Raw genomic sequence first — 18682 nt, forward strand, 5'->3', positions numbered from 1 at the left:
AGACTCCATGGAAATAAAGATGGAAATTTAAAAAGAGATCTACAAAAAAAGAAGCCATTAAGTCGTTGCACCGAGAGAACCCACACTTATCCTACCTCAGTTTCCTTAAGGTTTAAGTACCTATAGGTACTGCTATCAGTACCTATTCTAAGGACTGGGACACATGTGAGATCCCCACTGGTGTCGGCCGGGGCAGCCGACATGCGCAACATGGCCGGTTAGCTCAGCTGGTTAGAGCGTGGTGCTAATAACGCCAAGGTTGCGGGTTCGATCCCCGTACGGGCCAGTCCGTCTCCTCTTTTTTGACCGTACCAGTCTCAAACTCCTTTTTCTCCCTACTGCCTAGATCTGGTGGGTGGAAATTGCTGCTGTCTTCATTTAAGCAGGTTACCGTGATGGCAAGCACCGTACCCATTCCTCGTTAGTATAGTGGTGAGTATCCCCGCCTGTCACGCGGGAGACCGGGGTTCGATTCCCCGACGGGGAGGCAATTGTTTTCTTTGTGCACCAAAGAAAACTCAGGAAAAAGGAATCCAAAGTCTTAAGTCTCCAGAGTCTCCAGAGTCTCCATGGAAATAAAGATGGAATTTTAAAAAGAGATCTACAAAAAAAGAAGCCATTAAGTCGTTGCACAGAGAGAACCCACACTTATCCTACCTCAGTTTCCTGAAGGTTTAAGCTGAAAAACTCTGTAGATTGGCCAGGGGAAACAAATGTCCGTACGGGAGATGCCCACGGACAGAGCCTTATTTAATGGATTCCTGACATTAGTTTGCAGCATAGCATAACGTAGACGTTCAGCGACTGATTTTGTCACCTGGGACCCTTTTTCCCAAAGTCATGAGTTAGAAAACTAAGGAAAAAGGAGGTAAAATCCTAGAGGGAGCGTAAGGAACCTTAAAGGTAGAAAGAAACCAAAGTCTTAAGTCTCCAGAGACTCCATGGAAATAAAGATGGAAATTTAAAAAGAGATCTACAAAAAAAGAAGCCATTAAGTTGTTGCACAGAGAGAACCCACACTTATCCTACCTCAGTTTCCTGAAGGTTTAAGCTGAAAAACTCTGTAGATATCCCCAATCCATGGAGCGAATAGGCCGAAACCACATGCCGAAAGGAGCCCGCTGAGATTGGCCAGGGGAAACAAACGTTCGTACGGGAGATGCCCACGGACAGAGCCTTATCCAATGGATTCCTGACATTAGTTTGCAGCAGAGCATAACGTAGACGTTCAGCGACTGATTTTGTCACCTGGGACCCTTTTTCCCAAAGTCATGAGTTAGAAAACTAAGGAAAAAGGAGGTAAAATCCTAGAGGGAGCGTAAGGAACCTTAAAGGTAGAAAGAAACCAAAGTCTTAAGTCTCCAGAGACTCCATGGAAATAAAGATGGAAATTTAAAAAGAGATCTACAAAAAAAGAAGCCATTAAGTTGTTGCACCGAGAGAACCCACACTTATCCTACCTCAGTTTCCTTAAGGTATAAGCTGAAAAACTCTGTAGATATCCCCAATCCATGGAGCGAATAGGCCGAAACCACATGCTGAATGGAGCCCGCTGAGATTGGCCAGGGGAAACAAACGTCCGTATGGGAGATGCCCACGGCCAGAGCCTTATCCAATGGATTCCTGACATTAGTTTGCAGCACAGCATATACCAGAGTCAATAACTTGTAAAGTAGACGGTCAGCGACTGATTTCGTCACCTGGGACCCGTTTGCCCAAAGTCATGAGTTAGTTGCAGCTGAAATGCGGACTGCAGCTTTCCCTCAATCACTGGCGCTACAACAAGGCCCCGTGTAGCCCATGCCTAAGGCCTATGGCTTTTAGATTGCAAACTCTTCCAGGTGCCGTGTTATTTCCTATACTTTCTGATTCCTTCTCTTGTGGAATAAAGTTTCGAATACAGTTCCCAGTTCACAGTCAGCCCTAGCACTCGTGATGTCGCCTCTGACAAGGACAGAGAAAGAGACACCCTTCCCTTTCTCCACACTGCTATCAGTACCTATTCTAAGGACTGGGACACATGTGAGATCCCCACTGGTGTCGGCCGGGACAGCCGACATGCGCAACATGGCCGGTTAGCTCAGCTGGTTAGAGCGTGGTGCTAATAACGCCAAGGTCGCGGGTTCGATCCCCGTACGGGCCAGTCCGTCTCCTCTTTTTTGACCGTACCAGTCTCAAACTCCTTTTTCTCCCTACTGCCTAGATCTGGCGGGTGGAAATTGCTGCTGTCTTCATTTAAGCAGGTTACCGTGATGGCAAGCACCATACCCATTCCTCGTTAGTATAGTGGTGAGTATTCCCGCCTGTCACGCGGGAGACCGGGGTTCGATTCCCCGACGGGGGGGCAATTGTTTTCTTTGTGCACCAAAGAAAACTCAGGAAAAAGGAATCCAAAGTCTTAAGTCTCCAGAGTCTCCAGAGTCTCCATGGAAATAAAGATGGAATTTTAAAAAGAGATCTACAAAAAAAGAAGCCATTAAGTCGTTGCACAGAGAGAACCCACACTTATCCTACCTCAGTTTCCTGAAGGTTTAAGCTGAAAAACTCTGTAGATATCCCCAATCCATGGAGCGAATAGGCCGAAACCACATGCCGAAAGGAGCCCGCTGAGATTGGCCAGGGGAAACAAACGTCCGTACGGGAGATGCCCACGGACAGAGCCTTATTTAATGGATTCCTGACATTAGTTTGCAGCAGAGCATAACGTAGACGTTCAGCGACTGATTTTGTCACCTGGGACCCGTTTTCCCAAAGTCATGAGTTAGAAAACTAAGGAAAAAGGAGGTAAAATCCTAGAGAGAGCGTCAGGAACCTTAAAGGTAGAAAGAAACCAAAGTCTTAAGTCTCCAGAGACTCCATGGAAATAAAGATGGAAATTTAAAAAGAGATCTACAAAAAAAGAAGCCATTAAGTCGTTGCACCGAGAGAACCCACACTTATCCTACCTCAGTTTCCTTAAGGTTTAAGCTGAAAAACTCTGTAGATATCCCCAATCCATGGAGCGAATAGGCCGAAACCACATGCCGAAAGGAGCCCGCTGAGATTGGCCAGGGGAAACAAACGTCCGTACGGGAGATGCCCACGGCCAGAGCCTTATCCAATGGATTCCTGACATTAGTTTGCAGCACAGCATATACCAGAGTCAATAACTTGTAAAGTAGACGGTCAGCGACTGATTTCGTCACCTGGGACCCGTTTGCCCAAAGTCATGAGTTAGTTGCAGCTGAAATGCGGACTGCAGCTTTCCCTCAATCACTGGCGCTACAACAAGGCCCCGTGTAGCCCATGCCTAAGGCCTATGGCTTTTAGATTGCAAACTCTTCCAGGTGCCGTGTTATTTCCTATACTTTCTGATTCCTTCTCTTGTGGAATAAAGTTTCGAATACAGTTCCCAGTTCACAGTCAGCCCTAGCACTCGTGATGTCGCCTCTGACAAGGACAGAGAAAGAGACACCCTTCCCTTTCTCCACACTGCTATCAGTACCTATTCTAAGGACTGGGACACATGTGAGATCCCCACTGGTGTCGGCCGGGGCAGCCGACATGCGCAACATGGCCGGTTAGCTCAGCTGGTTAGAGCGTGGTGCTAATAACGCCAAGGTCGCGGGTTCGATCCCCGTACGGGCCAGTCCGTCCCCTCTTTTTTGACCGTACCAGTCTCAAACTCCTTTTTCTCCCTACTGCCTAGATCTGGTGGGTGGAAATTGCTGCTGTCTTCATTTAAGCAGGTTACCGTGATGGCAAGCACCATACCCATTCCTCGTTAGTATAGTGGTGAGTATCCCCGCCTGTCACGCGGGAGACCGGGGTTCGATTCCTCGACGGGGAGGCAATTGTTTTCTTTGTGCACCAAAGAAAACTCAGGAAAAAGGAATCCAAAGTCTTAAGTCTCCAGAGTCTCCAGAGTCTCCATGGAAATAAAGATGGAATTTTAAAAAGAGATCTACAAAAAAAGAAGCCATTAAGTCGTTGCACAGAGAGAACCCACACTTATCCTACCTCAGTTTCCTGAAGGTTTAAGCTGAAAAACTCTGTAGATATCCCCAATCCATGGAGCGAATAGGCCGAAACCACATGCCGAAAGGAGCCAGCTGAGATTGGCCAGGGGAAACAAACGTCCGTACGGGAGATGCCCACGGACAGAGCCTTATTTAATGGATTCCTGACATTAGTTTGCAGCAGAGCATAACGTAGACGTTCAGCGACTGATTTTGTCACCTGGGACCCGTTTTCCCAAAGTCATGAGTTAGAAAACTAAGGAAAAAGGAGGTAAAATTCTAGAGAGAGCGTCAGGAACCTTAAAGGTAGAAAGAAACCAAAGTCTTAAGTCTCCAGAGACTCCATGGAAATAAAGATGGAAATTTAAAAAGAGATCTACAAAAAAAGAAGCCATTAAGTCGTTGCACCGAGAGAACCCACACTTATCCTACCTCAGTTTCCTTAAGGTTTAAGTACCTATAGGTACTGCTATCAGTACCTATTCTAAGGACTGGGACACATGTGAGATCCCCACTGGTGTCGGCCGGGGCAGCCGACATGCACAACATGGCCGGTTAGCTCAGCTGGTTAGAGCGTGGTGCTAATAACGCCAAGGTCACGGGTTCGATCCCCGTACGGGCCAGTCCGTCTCCTCTTTTTTGACCGTACCAGTCTCAAACTCCTTTTTCTCCCTACTGCCTAGATCTGGTGGGTGGAAATTGCTGCTGTCTTCATTTAAGCAGGTTACCGTGATGGCAAGCACCATACCCATTCCTCGTTAGTATAGTGGTGAGTATCCCCGCCTGTCACGCGGGAGACCGGGGTTCGATTCCCCGACGGGGAGGCAATTGTTTTCTTTGTGCACCAAAGAAAACTCAGGAAAAAGGAATCCAAAGTCTTAAGTCTCCAGAGTCTCCAGAGACTCCATGGAAATAAAGATGGAATTTTAAGAAGAGATCTACAAAAAAAGAAGCCATTAAGTCGTTGCACAGAGAGAACCCACACTTATCCTACCTCAGTTTCCTGAAGGTTTAAGCTGAAAAACTCTGTAGATATCCCCAATCCATGGAGCGAATAGGCCGAAACCACATGCCGAAAGGAGCCCGCTGAGATTGGCCAGGGGAAACAAACGTCCGTACGGGAGATGCCCACGGACAGAGCCTTATTTAATGGATTCCTGACATTAGTTTGCAGCAGAGCATAACGTAGACGTTCAGCGACTGATTTTGTCACCTGGGACCCTTTTTCCCAAAGTCATGAGTTAGAAAACTAAGGAAAAAGGAGGTAAAATCCTAGAGGGAGCGTAAGGAACCTTAAAGGTAGAAAGAAACCAAAGTCTTAAGTCTCCAGAGACTCCATGGAAATAAAGATGGAAATTTAAAAAGAGATCTACAAAAAAAGAAGCCATTAGGTTGTTGCACCGAGAGAACCCACACTTATCCTACCTCAGTTTCCTTAAGGTTTAAGCTGAAAAACTCTGTAGATATCCCCAATCCATGGAGCGAATAGGCCGAAACCACATGCCGAAAGGAGCCCGCTGAGATTGGCCAGGGGAAACAAACGTCCGTACGGGAGATGCCCACGGCCAGAGCCTTATCCAATGGATTCCTGACATTAGTTTGCAGCACAGCATATACCAGAGTCAATAACTTGTAAAGTAGACGGTCAGCGACTGATTTCGTCACCTGGGACCTGTGTGCCCAAAGTCATGAGTTAGTTGCAGCTGAAATGCGGACTGCAGCTTTCCCTCAATCACTGGCGCTACAACAAGGCCCCGTGTAGCCCATGCCTAAGGCCTATGGCTTTTAGATTGCAAACTCTTCCAGGTGCCGTGTTATTTCCTATACTTTCTGATTCCTTCTCTTGTGGAATAAAGTTTCGAATACAGTTCCCAGTTCACAGTCAGCCCTAGCACTCGTGATGTCGCCTCTGACAAGGACAGAGAAAGAGACACCCTTCCCTTTCTCCACACTGCTATCAGTACCTATTCTAAGAACTGGGACACATGTGAGATCCCCACTGGTGTCGGCCGGGGCAGCCAACATGCGCAACATGGCCGGTTAGCTCAGCTGGTTAGAGCGTGGTGCTAATAACGCCAAGGTCGCGGGTTCGATCCCCGTACGGGCCAGTCCGTCTCCTCTTTTTTGACCGTACCAGTCTCAAACTCCTTTTTCTCCCTACTGCCTAGATCTGGTGGGTGGAAATTGCTGCTGTCTTCATTTAAGCAGGTTACCGTGATGGCAAGCACCATACCCATTCCTCGTTAGTATAGTGGTGAGTATCCCCGCCTGTCACGCGGGAGACCGGGGTTCGATTCCCCGACGGGGAGGCAATTGTTTTCTTTGTGCACCAAAGAAAACTCAGGAAAAAGGAATCCAAAGTCTTAAGTCTCCAGAGTCTCCAGAGTCTCCATGGAAATAAAGATGGAATTTTAAAAAGAGATCTACAAAAAAAGAAGCCATTAAGTCGTTGCACAGAGAGAACCCACACTTATCCTACCTCAGTTTCCTGAAGGTTTAAGCTGAAAAACTCTGTAGATTGGCCAGGGGAAACAAACGTCCGTACGGGAGATGCCCACGGACAGAGCCTTATTTAATGGATTCCTGACATTAGTTTGCAGCATAGCATAACGTAGACGTTCAGCGACTGATTTTGTCACCTGGGACCCTTTTTCCCAAAGTCATGAGTTAGAAAACTAAGGAAAAAGGAGGTAAAATCCTAGAGGGAGCGTAAGGAACCTTAAAGGTAGAAAGAAACCAAAGTCTTAAGTCTCCAGAGACTCCATGGAAATAAAGATGGAAATTTAAAAAGAGATCTACAAAAAAAGAAGCCATTAAGTCGTTCCACCGAGAGAACCCACACTTATCCTACCTCAGTTTAGTGAAGGTTTAAGCTGAAAAACTCTGTAGATATCCCCAATCCATGGAGCGAATAGGCCGAAACCACATGCCGAAAGGAGCCCGCTGAGATTGGCCAGGGGAAACAAACGTCCGTACGGGAGATGCCCACGGACAGAGCCTTATTTAATGGATTCCTGACATTAGTTTGCAGCAGAGCATAACGTAGACGTTCAGCGACTGATTTTGTCACCTGGGACCCGTTTTCCCAAAGTCATGAGTTAGAAAACTAAGGAAAAAGGAGGTAAAATCCTAGAGAGAGCGTCAGGAACCTTAAAGGTAGAAAGAAACCAAAGTCTTAAGTCTCCAGAGACTCCATGGAAATAAAGATGGAAATTTAAAAAGAGATCTACAAAAAAAGAAGCCATTAAGTCGTTGCACCGAGAGAACCCACACTTATCCTACCTCAGTTTCCTTAAGGTTTAAGTACCTATAGGTACTGCTATCAGTACCTATTCTAAGGACTGGGACACATGTGAGATCCCCACTGGTGTCGGCCGGGGCAGCCGACATGCGCAACATGGCCGGTTAGCTCAGCTGGTTAGAGCGTGGTGCTAATAACGCCAAGGTTGCGGGTTCGATCCCCGTACGGGCCAGTCCGTCTCCTCTTTTTTGACCGTACCAGTCTCAAACTCCTTTTTCTCCCTACTGCCTAGATCTGGTGGGTGGAAATTGCTGCTGTCTTCATTTAAGCAGGTTACCGTGATGGCAAGCACCATACCCATTCCTCGTTAGTATAGTGGTGAGTATCCCCGCCTGTCACGCGGGAGACCGGGGTTCGATTCCCCGACGGGGAGGCAATTGTTTTCTTTGAGCACCAAAGAAAACTCAGGAAAAAGGAATCCAAAGTCTTAAGTCTCCAGAGTCTCCAGAGTCTCCATGGAAATAAAGATGGAATTTTAAAAAGAGATCTACAAAAAAAGAAGCCATTAAGTCAATTGCCTCCCCGTCGGGGAATCGAACCCCGGTCTCCCGCGTGACAGGCGGGGATACTCACCACTATACTAACGAGGAATGGGTATGGTGCTTGCCATCACGGTAACCTGCTTAAATGAAGACAGCAGCAATTTCCACCCACCAGATCTAGGCAGTAGGGAGAAAAAGGAGTTTGAGACTGGTACGGTCAAAAAAGAGGAGACGAACTGGCCCGTACGGGGATCGAACCCGCGACCTTGGCGTTATTAGCACCACGCTCTAACCAGCTGAGCTAACCGGCCATGTTGCGCATGTTGGCTGCCCCGGCCGACACCAGTGGGGATCTCACATGTGTCCCAGTCCTTAGAATAGGTACTGATAGCAGTGTGGAGAAAGGGAAGGGTGTCTCTTTCTCTGTCCTTGTCAGAGGCGACATCACGAGTGCTAGGGCTGACTGTGAACTGGGAACTGTATTCGAAACTTTATTCCACAAGAGAAGGAATCAGAAAGTATAGGAAATAACACGGCACCTGGAAGAGTTTGCAATCTAAAAGCCATAGGCCTTAGGCATGGGCTACACGGGGCCTTGTTGTAGCGCCAGTGATTGAGGGAAAGCTGCAGTCCGCAGTATTTCCTATACTTTCTGATTCCTTCTCTTGTGGAATAAAGTTTCGAATACAGTTCCCAGTTCACAGTCAGCCCTAGCACTCGTGATGTCGCCTCTGACAAGGACAGAGAAAGAGACACCCTTCCCTTTCTCCACACTACTATCAGTACCTATTCTAAGGACTGGGACACATGTGAGATCCCCACTGGTGTCGGCCGGGGCAGCCAACATGCGCAACATGGCCGGTTAGCTCAGCTGGTTAGAGCGTGGTGCTAATAACGCCAAGGTCGCGGGTTCGATCCCCGTACGGGACAGTCCGTCTCCTCTTTTTTGACCGTACCAGTCTCAAACTCCTTTTTCTCCCTACTGCCTAGATCTGGTGGGTGGAAATTGCTGCTGTCTTCATTTAAGCAGGTTACCGTGATGGCAAGCACCATACCCATTCCTCGTTAGTATAGTGGTGAGTATCCCCGCCTGTCACGCGGGAGACCGGGGTTCGATTCCCCGACGGGGAGGCAATTGTTTTCTTTGTGCACCAAAGAAAACTCAGGAAAAAGGAATCCAAAGTCTTAAGTCTCCAGAGTCTCCAGAGTCTCCATGGAAATAAAGATGGAATTTTAAAAAGAGATCTACAAAAAAAGAAGCCATTAAGTCGTTGCACAGAGAGAACCCACACTTATCCTACCTCAGTTTCCTGAAGGTTTAAGCTGAAAAACTCTGTAGATTGGCCAGGGGAAACAAACGTCCGTACGGGAGATGCCCACGGACAGAGCCTTATTTAATGGATTCCTGACATTAGTTTGCAGCATAGCATAACGTAGACGTTCAGCGACTGATTTTGTCACCTGGGACCCTTTTTCCCAAAGTCATGAGTTAGAAAACTAAGGAAAAAGGAGGTAAAATCCTAGAGGGAGCGTAAGGAACCTTAAAGGTAGAAAGAAACCAAAGTCTTAAGTCTCCAGAGACTCCATGGAAATAAAGATGGAAATTTAAAAAGAGATCTACAAAAAAAGAAGCCATTAAGTTGTTGCACCGAGAGAACCCACACTTATCCTACCTCAGTTTCCTTAAGGTTTAAGCTGAAAAACTCTGTAGATATCCCCAATCCATGGAGCGAATAGGCCGAAACCACATGCCGAAAGGAGCCCGCTGAGATTGGCCAGGGGAAACAAACGTCCGTACGGGAGATGCCCACGGCCAGAGCCTTATCCAATGGATTCCTGACATTAGTTTGCAGCACAGCATATACCAGAGTCAATAACTTGTAAAGTAGACGGTCAGCGACTGATTTCGTCACCTGGGACCTGTGTGCCCAAAGTCATGAGTTAGTTGCAGCTGAAATGCGGACTGCAGCTTTCCCTCAATCACTGGCGCTACAACAAGGCCCCGTGTAGCCCATGCCTAAGGCCTATGGCTTTTAGATTGCAAACTCTTCCAGGTGCCGTGTTATTTCCTATACTTTCTGATTCCTTCTCTTGTGGAATAAAGTTTCGAATACAGTTCCCAGTTCACAGTCAGCCCTAGCACTCGTGATGTCGCCTCTGACAAGGACATAGAAAGAGACACCCTTCCCTTTCTCCAAACTGCTATCAGTACCTATTCTAAGGACTGGGACACATGTGAGATCCCCACTGGTGTCGGCCGGGGCAGCCGACATGCGCAACATGGCCGGTTAGCTCAGCTGGTTAGAGCGTGGTGCTAATAACGCCAAGGTCGCGGGTTCGATCCCCGTACGGGCCAGTCCGTCTCCTCTTTTTTGACCGTACCAGTCTCAAACTCCTTTTTCTCCCTACTGCCTAGATCTGGTGGGTGGAAATTGCTGCTGTCTTCATTTAAGCAGGTTACCGTGATGGCAAGCACCATACCCATTCCTCGTTAGTATAGTGGTGAGTATCCCCGCCTGTCACGCGGGAGACCGGGGTTCGATTCCCCGACGGGGAGGCAATTGTTTTCTTTGTGCACCAAAGAAAACTCAGGAAAAAGGAATCCAAAGTCTTAAGTCTCCAGAGTCTCCAGAGACTCCATGGAAATAAAGATGGAATTTTAAGAAGAGATCTACAAAAAAAGAAGCCATTAAGTCGTTGCACAGAGAGAACCCACACTTATCCTACCTCAGTTTCCTTAAGGTTTAAGCTGAAAAACTCTGTAGATATCCCCAATCCATGGAGCGAATAGGCCGAAACCACATGCCGAAAGGAGCCCGCTGAGATTGGCCAGGGGAAACAAACGTCCGTACGGGAGATGCCCACGGCCAGAGCCTTATCCAATGGATTCCTGACATTAGTTTGCAGCACAGCATATACCAGAGTCAATAACTTGTAAAGTAGACGGTCAGCGACTGATTTCGTCACCTGGGACCTGTGTGCCCAAAGTCATGAGTTAGTTGCAGCTGAAATGCGGACTGCAGCTTTCCCTCAATCACTGGCGCTACAACAAGGCCCCGTGTAGCCCATGCCTAAGGCCTATGGCTTTTAGATTGCAAACTCTTCCAGGTGCCGTGTTATTTCCTATACTTTCTGATTCCTTCTCTTGTGGAATAAAGTTTCGAATACAGTTCCCAGTTCACAGTCAGCCCTAGCACTCGTGATGTCGCCTCTGACAAGGACAGAGAAAGAGACACCCTTCCCTTTCTCCACACTGCTATCAGTACCTATTCTAAGAACTGGGACACATGTGAGATCCCCACTGGTGTCGGCCGGGGCAGCCAACATGCGCAACATGGCCGGTTAGCTCAGCTGGTTAGAGCGTGGTGCTAATAACGCCAAGGTCGCGGGTTCGATCCCCGTACGGGCCAGTCCGTCTCCTCTTTTTTGACCGTACCAGTCTCAAACTCCTTTTTCTCCCTACTGCCTAGATCTGGTGGGTGGAAATTGCTGCTGTCTTCATTTAAGCAGGTTACCGTGATGGCAAGCACCATACCCATTCCTCGTTAGTATAGTGGTGAGTATCCCCGCCTGTCACGCGGGAGACCGGGGTTCGATTCCCCGACGGGGAGGCAATTGTTTTCTTTGTGCACCAAAGAAAACTCAGGAAAAAGGAATCCAAAGTCTTAAGTCTCCAGAGTCTCCATGGAAATAAAGATGGAATTTTAAAAAGAGATCTACAAAAAAAGAAGCCATTAAGTCGTTGCACAGAGAGAACCCACACTTATCCTACCTCAGTTTCCTGAAGGTTTAAGCTGAAAAACTCTGTAGATTGGCCAGGGGAAACAAACGTCCGTACGGGAGATGCCCACGGACAGAGCCTTATTTAATGGATTCCTGACATTAGTTTGCAGCATAGCATAACGTAGACGTTCAGCGACTGATTTTGTCACCTGGGACCCTTTTTCCCAAAGTCATGAGTTAGAAAACTAAGGAAAAAGGAGGTAAAATCCTAGAGGGAGCGTAAGGAACCTTAAAGGTAGAAAGAAACCAAAGTCTTAAGTCTCCAGAGACTCCATGGAAATAAAGATGGAAATTTAAAAAGAGATCTACAAAAAAAGAAGCCATTAAGTCGTTCCACCGAGAGAACCCACACTTATCCTACCTCAGTTTAGTGAAGGTTTAAGCTGAAAAACTCTGTAGATATCCCCAATCCATGGAGCGAATAGGCCGAAACCACATGCCGAAAGGAGCCCGCTGAGATTGGCCAGGGGAAACAAACGTCCGTACGGGAGATGCCCACGGACAGAGCCTTATTTAATGGATTCCTGACATTAGTTTGCAGCAGAGCATAACGTAGACGTTCAGCGACTGATTTTGTCACCTGGGACCCGTTTTCCCAAAGTCATGAGTTAGAAAACTAAGGAAAAAGGAGGTAAAATCCTAGAGAGAGCGTCAGGAACCTTAAAGGTAGAAAGAAACCAAAGTCTTAAGTCTCCAGAGACTCCATGGAAATAAAGATGGAAATTTAAAAAGAGATCTACAAAAAAAGAAGCCATTAAGTCGTTGCACCGAGAGAACCCACACTTATCCTACCTCAGTTTCCTTAAGGTTTAAGTACCTATAGGTACTGCTATCAGTACCTATTCTAAGGACTGGGACACATGTGAGATCCCCACTGGTGTCGGCCGGGGCAGCCGACATGCGCAACATGGCCGGTTAGCTCAGCTGGTTAGAGCGTGGTGCTAATAACGCCAAGGTCGCGGGTTCGATCCCCGTACGGGCCAGTCCGTCTCCTCTTTTTTGACCGTACCAGTCTCAAACTCCTTTTTCTCCCTACTGCCTAGATCTGGTGGGTGGAAATTGCTGCTGTCTTCATTTAAGCAGGTTACCGTGATGGCAAGCACCATACCCATTCCTCGTTAGTATAGTGGTGAGTATCCCCGCCTGTCACGCGGGAGACCGGGGTTCGATTCCCCGACGGGGAGGCAATTGTTTTCTTTGTGCACCAAAGAAAACTCAGGAAAAAGGAATCCAAAGTCTTAAGTCTCCAGAGTCTCCAGAGTCTCCATGGAAATAAAGATGGAATTTTAAAAAGAGATCTACAAAAAAAGAAGCCATTAAGTCGTTGCACAGAGAGAACCCACACTTATCCTACCTCAGTTTCCTGAAGGTTTAAGCTGAAAAACTCTGTAGATATCCCCAATCCATGGAGCGAATAGGCCGAAACCACATGCCGAAAGGAGCCCGCAGGAGATGCCCACGGACAGAGCCTTATTTAATGGATTCCTGACATTAGTTTACAGCAGAGCATAACGTAGACGTTCAGCGACTGATTTTGTCACCTGGGACCCTTTTTCCCAAAGTCATGAGTTAGAAAACTAAGGAAAAAGGAGGTAAAATCCTAGAGGGAGCGTAAGGAACCTTAAAGGTAGAAAGAAACCAAAGTCTTAAGTCTCCAGAGACTCCATGGAAATAAAGATGGAAATTTAAAAAGAGATCTACAAAAAAAGAAGCCATTAAGTTGTTGCACCGAGAGAACCCACACTTATCCTACCTCAGTTTCCTTAAGGTTTAAGCTGAAAAACTCTGTAGATATCCCCAATCCATGGAGCGAATAGGCCGAAACCACATGCCGAAAGGAGCCTGCTGAGATTGGCCAGGGGAAACAAACGTCCGTACGGGAGATGCCCACGGCCAGAGCCTTATCCAATGGATTCCTGACATTAGTTTGCAGCACAGCATATACCAGAGTCAATAACTTGTGAAGTAGACGGTCAGCGACTGATTTCGTCACCTGGGACCTGTGTGCCCAAAGTCATGAGTTAGTTGCAGCTGAAATGCGGACTGCAGCTTTCCCTCAATCACTGGCGCTACAACAAGGCCCCGTGTAGCCCATGCCTAAGGCCTATGGCTTTTAGATTGCAAACTCTTCCAGGTGCCGTGTTATTTCCTATACTTTCTGATTCCTTCTCTTGTGGAATAAAGTTTCGAATACAGTTCCCAGTTCACAGTCAGCCCTAGCACTCGTGATGTCGCCTCTGACAAGGACAGAGAAAGAGACACCCTTCCCTTTCTCCACACTGCTATCAGTACCTATTCTAAGGACTGGGACACATGTGAGATCCCCACTGGTGTCGGCCGGGGCAGCCGACATGCGCAACATGGCCGGTTAGCTCAGCTGGTTAGAGCGTGGTGCTAATAACGCCAAGGTCGCGGGTTCGATCCCCGTACGGGCCAGTCCGTCTCCTCTTTTTTGACCGTACCAGTCTCAAACTCCTTTTTCTCCCTACTGCCTAGATCTGGTGGGTGGAAATTGCTGCTGTCTTCATTTAAGCAGGTTACCGTGATGGCAAGCACCATACCCATTCCTCGTTAGTATAGTGGTGAGTATCCCCGCCTGTCACGCGGGAGACCGGGGTTCGATTCCCCGACGGGGAGGCAATTGTTTTCTTTGTGCACCAAAGAAAACTCAGGAAAAAGGAATCCAAAGTCTTAAGTCTCCAGAGTCTCCAGAGACTCCATGGAAATAAAGATGGAATTTTAAGAAGAGATCTACAAAAAAAGAAGCCATTAAGTCGTTGCACAGAGAGAACCCACACTTATCCTACCTCAGTTTCCTGAAGGTTTAAGCTGAAAAACTCTGTAGATATCCCCAATCCATGGAGCGAATAGGCCGAAACCACATGCCGAAAGGAGCCCGCAGGAGATGCCCACGGACAGAGCCTTATTTAATGGATTCCTGACATTAGTTTGCAGCAGAGCATAACGTAGACGTTCAGCGACTGATTTTGTCACCTGGGACCCTTTTTCCCAAAGTCATGAGTTAGAAAACTAAGGAAAAAGGAGGTAAAATCCTAGAGGGAGCGTAAGGAACCTTAAAGGTAGAAAGAAACCAAAGTCTTAAGTCTCCAGAGACTCCATGGAAATAAAGATGGAAATTTAAAAAGAGATCTACAAAAAAAGAAGCCATTAAGTTGTTGCACCGAGAGAACCCACACTTATCCTACCTCAGTTTCCTTAAGGTTTAAGCTGAAAAACTCTGTAGATATCCCCAATCCATGGAGCGAATAGGCCGAAACCACATGCCGAAAGGAGCCCGCTGAGATTGGCCAGGGGAAACAAACGTCCGTACGGGAGATGCCCACGGCCAGAGCCTTATCCAATGGATTCCTGACATTAGTTTGCAGCACAGCATATACCAGAGTCAATAACTTGTAAAGTAGACGGTCAGCGACTGATTTCGTCACCTGGGACCTGTGTGCCCAAAGTCATGAGTTAGTTGCAGCTGAAATGCGGACTGCAGCTTTCCCTCAATCACTGGCGCTACAACAAGGCCCCGTGTAGCCCATGCCTAAGGCCTATGGCTTTTAGATTGCAAACTCTTCCAGGTGCCGTGTTATTTCCTATACTTTCTGATTCCTTCTCTTGTGGAATAAAGTTTCGAATACAGTTCCCAGTTCACAGTCAGCCCTAGCACTCGTGATGTCGCCTCTGACAAGGACAGAGAAAGAGACACCCTTCCCTTTCTCCACACTGCTATCAGTACCTATTCTAAGGACTGGGACACATGTGAGATCCCCACTGGTGTCGGCCGGGGCAGCCGACATGCGCAACATGGCCGGTTAGCTCAGCTGGTTAGAGCGTGGTGCTAATAACGCCAAGGTCGCGGGTTCGATCCCCGTACGGGCCAGTACGTCTCCTCTTTTTTGACCGTACCAGTCTCAAACTCCTTTTTCTCCCTACTGCCTAGATCTGGTGGGTGGAAATTGCTGCTGTCTTCATTTAAGCAGGTTACCGTGATGGCAAGCACCATACCCATTCCTCGTTAGTATAGTGGTGAGTATCCCCGCCTGTCACGCGGGAGGCCGGGGTTCGATTCCCCGACGGGGAGGCAATTGTTTTCTTTGTGCACCAAAGAAAACTCAGGAAAAAGGAATCCAAAGTCTTAAGTCTCCAGAGTCTCCAGAGTCTCCATGGAAATAAAGATGGAATTTTAAAAAGAGATCTACAAAAAAAGAAGCCATTAAGTCGTTGCACAGAGAGAACCCACACTTATCCTACCTCAGTTTCCTGAAGGTTTAAGCTGAAAAACTCTGTAGATATCCCCAATCCATGGAGCGAATAGGCCGAAACCACATGCCGAAAGGAGCCCGCTGAGATTGGCCAGGGGAAACAAACGTCCGTACGGGAGATGCCCACGGACAGAGCCTTATTTAATGGATTCCTGACATTAGTTTGCAGCAGAGCATAACGTAGACGTTCAGCGACTGATTTTGTCACCTGGGACCCGTTTTCCCAAAGTCATGAGTTAGAAAACTAAGGAAAAAGGAGGTAAAATCCTAGAGAGAGCGTCAGGAACCTTAAAGGTAGAAAGAAACCAAAGTCTTAAGTCTCCAGAGACTCCATGGAAATAAAGATGGAAATTTAAAAAGAGATCTACAAAAAAAGAAGCCATTAAGTCGTTGCACCGAGAGAACCCACACTTATCCTACCTCAGTTTCCTTAAGGTTTAAGTACCTATAGGTACTGCTTTCAGTACCTATTCTAAGGACTGGGACACATGTGAGATCCCCACTGGTGTCGGCCGGGGCAGCCGACATGCGCAACATGGCCGGTTAGCTCAGCTGGTTAGAGCGTGGTGCTAATAACGTCAAGGTCACGGGTTCGATCCCCGTACGGGCCAGTCCGTCTCCTCTTTTTTGACCGTACCAGTCTCAAACTACTTTTTCTCCCTACTGCCTAGATCTGGTGGGTGGAAATTGCTGCTGTCTTCATTTAAGCAGGTTACCGTGATGGCAAGCACCATACCCATTCCTCATTAGTATAGTGGTGAGTATCCCCGCCTGTCACGCTGGAGACCGGGGTTCGATTCCCCGACGGGGAGGCAATTGTTTTCTTTGTGCACCAAAGAAAACTCAGGAAAAAGGAATCCAAAGTCTTAAGTCTCCAGAGTCTCCAGAGACTCCATGGAAATAAAGATGGAATTTTAAGAAGAGATCTACAAAAAAAGAAGCCATTAAGTCGTTGCACAGAGAGAACCCACACTTATCCTACCTCAGTTTCCTGAAGGTTTAAGCTGAAAAACTCTGTAGATATCCCCAATCCATGGAGCGAATAGGCCGAAACCACATGCCGAAAGGAGCCCGCTGAGATTGGCCAGGGGAAACAAATGTCCGTACGGGAGATGCCCACGGACAGAGCCTTATTTAATGGATTCCTGACATTAGTTTGCAGCATAGCATAACGTAGACGTTCAGCGACTGATTTTGTCACCTGGGACCCTTTTTCCCAAAGTCATGAGTTAGAAAACTAAGGAAAAAGGAGGTAAAATCCTAGAGGGAGCGTAAGGAACCTTAAAGGTAGAAAGAAACCAAAGTCTTAAGTCTCCAGAGACTCCATGGAAATAAAGATGGAAATTTAAAAAGAGATCTACAAAAAAAGAAGCCATTAGGTTGTTGCACCGAGAGAACCCACACTTATCCTACCTCAGTTTCCTTAAGGTTTAAGCTAAAAAACTCTGTAGATATCCCCAATCCATGGAGCGAATAGGCCGAAACCACATGCCGAAAGGAGCCCGCTGAGATTGGCCAGGGGAAACAAACGTCCGTACGGGAGATGCCCACGGCCAGAGCCTTATCCAATGGATTCCTGACATTAGTTTGCAGCACAGCATATACCAGAGTCAATAACTTGTAAAGTAGACGGTCAGCGACTGATTTCGTCACCTGGGACCTGTGTGCCCAAAGTCATGAGTTAGTTGCAGCTGAAATGCGGACTGCAGCTTTCCCTCAATCACTGGCGCTACAACAAGGCCCCGTGTAGCCCATGCCTAAGGCCTATGGCTTTTAGATTGCAAACTCTTCCAGGTGCCGTGTTATTTCCTATACTTTCTGATTCCTTCTCTTGTGGAATAAAGTTTCGAATACAGTTCCCAGTTCACAGTCAGCCCTAGCACTCGTGATGTCGCCTCTGACAAGGACAGAGAAAGAGACACCCTTCCCTTTCTCCACACTGCTATCAGTACCTATTCTAAGGACTGGGACACATGTGAGATCCCCACTGGTGTCGGCCGGGGCAGCCAACATGCGCAACATGGCCGGTTAGCTCAGCTGGTTAGAGCGTGGTGCTAATAACGCCAAGGTCGCGGGTTCGATCCCCGTACGGGCCAGTCCGTCTCCTCTTTTTTGACCGTACCAGTCTCAAACTCCTTTTTCTCCCTACTGCCTAGATCTGGTGGGTGGAAATTGCTGCTGTCTTCATTTAAGCAGGTTACCGTGATGGCAAGCACCATACCCATTCCTCGTTAGTATAGTGGTGAGTATCCCCGCCTGTCGCGCGGGAGACCGGGGTTCGATTCCCCGACGGGGAGGCAATTGTTTTCCTTGCGCACCAAAGAAAACTCAGGAAAAAGGAATCCAAAGTCTTAAGTCTCCAGAGTCTCCAGAGTCTCCATGGAAATAAAGATGGAATTTTAAAAAGAGATCTACAAAAAAAGAAGCCATTAAGTCGTTGCACAGAGAGAACCCACACTTATCCTACCTCAGTTTCCTGAAGGTTTAAGCTGAAAAACTCTGTAGATTGGCCAGGGGAAACAAACGTCCGTACGGGAGATGCCCACGGACAGAGCCTTATTTAATGGATTCCTGACATTAGTTTGCAGCATAGCATAACGTAGACGTTCAGCGACTGATTTTGTCACCTGGGACCCTTTTTCCCAAAGTCATGAGTTAGAAAACTAAGGAAAAAGGAGGTAAAATCCTAGAGGGAGCGTAAGGAACCTTAAAGGTAGAAAGAAACCAAAGTCTTAAGTCTCCAGAGACTCCATGGAAATAAAGATGGAAATTTAAAAAGAGATCTACAAAAAAAGAAGCCATTAAGTCGTTCCACCGAGAGAACCCACACTTATCCTACCTCAGTTT

At 47.3% G+C, this 18682-nt stretch overlaps 24 non-coding genes across 24 annotated transcripts; 22 read left to right on the forward strand and 2 right to left on the reverse strand.

Annotated features, from left to right (window-relative positions):
- The first annotated feature begins 415 nt into the window (after nucleotides 1–415).
- TRNAD-GUC (transfer RNA aspartic acid (anticodon GUC)) lies at nucleotides 416–487 on the forward strand. The gene has a single exon. It is a non-coding gene; the product is annotated as a tRNA-Asp (tRNA).
- Nucleotides 488–2069: 1582 nt separating this feature from the next.
- Nucleotides 2070–2143, forward strand: TRNAI-AAU (transfer RNA isoleucine (anticodon AAU)). Its single transcript has one exon. It is a non-coding gene; the product is annotated as a tRNA-Ile (tRNA).
- Nucleotides 2144–2272: 129 nt separating this feature from the next.
- Nucleotides 2273–2344, forward strand: TRNAD-GUC (transfer RNA aspartic acid (anticodon GUC)). Its single transcript has one exon. It is a non-coding gene; the product is annotated as a tRNA-Asp (tRNA).
- A 1210-nt stretch (nucleotides 2345–3554) lies between these two features.
- TRNAI-AAU (transfer RNA isoleucine (anticodon AAU)) lies at nucleotides 3555–3628 on the forward strand. Its single transcript has one exon. It is a non-coding gene; the product is annotated as a tRNA-Ile (tRNA).
- A 919-nt stretch (nucleotides 3629–4547) lies between these two features.
- Nucleotides 4548–4621, forward strand: TRNAI-AAU (transfer RNA isoleucine (anticodon AAU)). Its single transcript has one exon. It is a non-coding gene; the product is annotated as a tRNA-Ile (tRNA).
- Nucleotides 4622–4750: 129 nt separating this feature from the next.
- TRNAD-GUC (transfer RNA aspartic acid (anticodon GUC)) lies at nucleotides 4751–4822 on the forward strand. The gene has a single exon. It is a non-coding gene; the product is annotated as a tRNA-Asp (tRNA).
- Nucleotides 4823–6032: 1210 nt separating this feature from the next.
- Nucleotides 6033–6106, forward strand: TRNAI-AAU (transfer RNA isoleucine (anticodon AAU)). The gene has a single exon. It is a non-coding gene; the product is annotated as a tRNA-Ile (tRNA).
- Nucleotides 6107–6235: 129 nt separating this feature from the next.
- Nucleotides 6236–6307, forward strand: TRNAD-GUC (transfer RNA aspartic acid (anticodon GUC)). The gene has a single exon. It is a non-coding gene; the product is annotated as a tRNA-Asp (tRNA).
- A 1293-nt stretch (nucleotides 6308–7600) lies between these two features.
- On the forward strand, nucleotides 7601–7672 carry TRNAD-GUC (transfer RNA aspartic acid (anticodon GUC)). Its single transcript has one exon. It is a non-coding gene; the product is annotated as a tRNA-Asp (tRNA).
- A 145-nt stretch (nucleotides 7673–7817) lies between these two features.
- Nucleotides 7818–7889, reverse strand: TRNAD-GUC (transfer RNA aspartic acid (anticodon GUC)). Its single transcript has one exon. It is a non-coding gene; the product is annotated as a tRNA-Asp (tRNA).
- A 129-nt stretch (nucleotides 7890–8018) lies between these two features.
- Nucleotides 8019–8092, reverse strand: TRNAI-AAU (transfer RNA isoleucine (anticodon AAU)). Its single transcript has one exon. It is a non-coding gene; the product is annotated as a tRNA-Ile (tRNA).
- Nucleotides 8093–8840: 748 nt separating this feature from the next.
- Nucleotides 8841–8912, forward strand: TRNAD-GUC (transfer RNA aspartic acid (anticodon GUC)). Its single transcript has one exon. It is a non-coding gene; the product is annotated as a tRNA-Asp (tRNA).
- A 1151-nt stretch (nucleotides 8913–10063) lies between these two features.
- Nucleotides 10064–10137, forward strand: TRNAI-AAU (transfer RNA isoleucine (anticodon AAU)). Its single transcript has one exon. It is a non-coding gene; the product is annotated as a tRNA-Ile (tRNA).
- A 129-nt stretch (nucleotides 10138–10266) lies between these two features.
- On the forward strand, nucleotides 10267–10338 carry TRNAD-GUC (transfer RNA aspartic acid (anticodon GUC)). Its single transcript has one exon. It is a non-coding gene; the product is annotated as a tRNA-Asp (tRNA).
- Nucleotides 10339–11117: 779 nt separating this feature from the next.
- Nucleotides 11118–11191, forward strand: TRNAI-AAU (transfer RNA isoleucine (anticodon AAU)). Its single transcript has one exon. It is a non-coding gene; the product is annotated as a tRNA-Ile (tRNA).
- Nucleotides 11192–11320: 129 nt separating this feature from the next.
- Nucleotides 11321–11392, forward strand: TRNAD-GUC (transfer RNA aspartic acid (anticodon GUC)). Its single transcript has one exon. It is a non-coding gene; the product is annotated as a tRNA-Asp (tRNA).
- Nucleotides 11393–12473: 1081 nt separating this feature from the next.
- Nucleotides 12474–12547, forward strand: TRNAI-AAU (transfer RNA isoleucine (anticodon AAU)). The gene has a single exon. It is a non-coding gene; the product is annotated as a tRNA-Ile (tRNA).
- Nucleotides 12548–12676: 129 nt separating this feature from the next.
- TRNAD-GUC (transfer RNA aspartic acid (anticodon GUC)) lies at nucleotides 12677–12748 on the forward strand. Its single transcript has one exon. It is a non-coding gene; the product is annotated as a tRNA-Asp (tRNA).
- A 1178-nt stretch (nucleotides 12749–13926) lies between these two features.
- On the forward strand, nucleotides 13927–14000 carry TRNAI-AAU (transfer RNA isoleucine (anticodon AAU)). Its single transcript has one exon. It is a non-coding gene; the product is annotated as a tRNA-Ile (tRNA).
- A 129-nt stretch (nucleotides 14001–14129) lies between these two features.
- On the forward strand, nucleotides 14130–14201 carry TRNAD-GUC (transfer RNA aspartic acid (anticodon GUC)). The gene has a single exon. It is a non-coding gene; the product is annotated as a tRNA-Asp (tRNA).
- A 1178-nt stretch (nucleotides 14202–15379) lies between these two features.
- TRNAI-AAU (transfer RNA isoleucine (anticodon AAU)) lies at nucleotides 15380–15453 on the forward strand. Its single transcript has one exon. It is a non-coding gene; the product is annotated as a tRNA-Ile (tRNA).
- A 129-nt stretch (nucleotides 15454–15582) lies between these two features.
- TRNAD-GUC (transfer RNA aspartic acid (anticodon GUC)) lies at nucleotides 15583–15654 on the forward strand. The gene has a single exon. It is a non-coding gene; the product is annotated as a tRNA-Asp (tRNA).
- Nucleotides 15655–17857: 2203 nt separating this feature from the next.
- On the forward strand, nucleotides 17858–17931 carry TRNAI-AAU (transfer RNA isoleucine (anticodon AAU)). Its single transcript has one exon. It is a non-coding gene; the product is annotated as a tRNA-Ile (tRNA).
- Nucleotides 17932–18060: 129 nt separating this feature from the next.
- Nucleotides 18061–18132, forward strand: TRNAD-GUC (transfer RNA aspartic acid (anticodon GUC)). Its single transcript has one exon. It is a non-coding gene; the product is annotated as a tRNA-Asp (tRNA).
- The last annotated feature ends 550 nt before the right edge of the window (nucleotides 18133–18682 follow it).

Source organism: Hyla sarda, unplaced genomic scaffold, assembly GCF_029499605.1.
Source record: "Hyla sarda isolate aHylSar1 unplaced genomic scaffold, aHylSar1.hap1 scaffold_205, whole genome shotgun sequence".
Taxonomy (NCBI): domain Eukaryota; kingdom Metazoa; phylum Chordata; class Amphibia; order Anura; family Hylidae; genus Hyla; species Hyla sarda.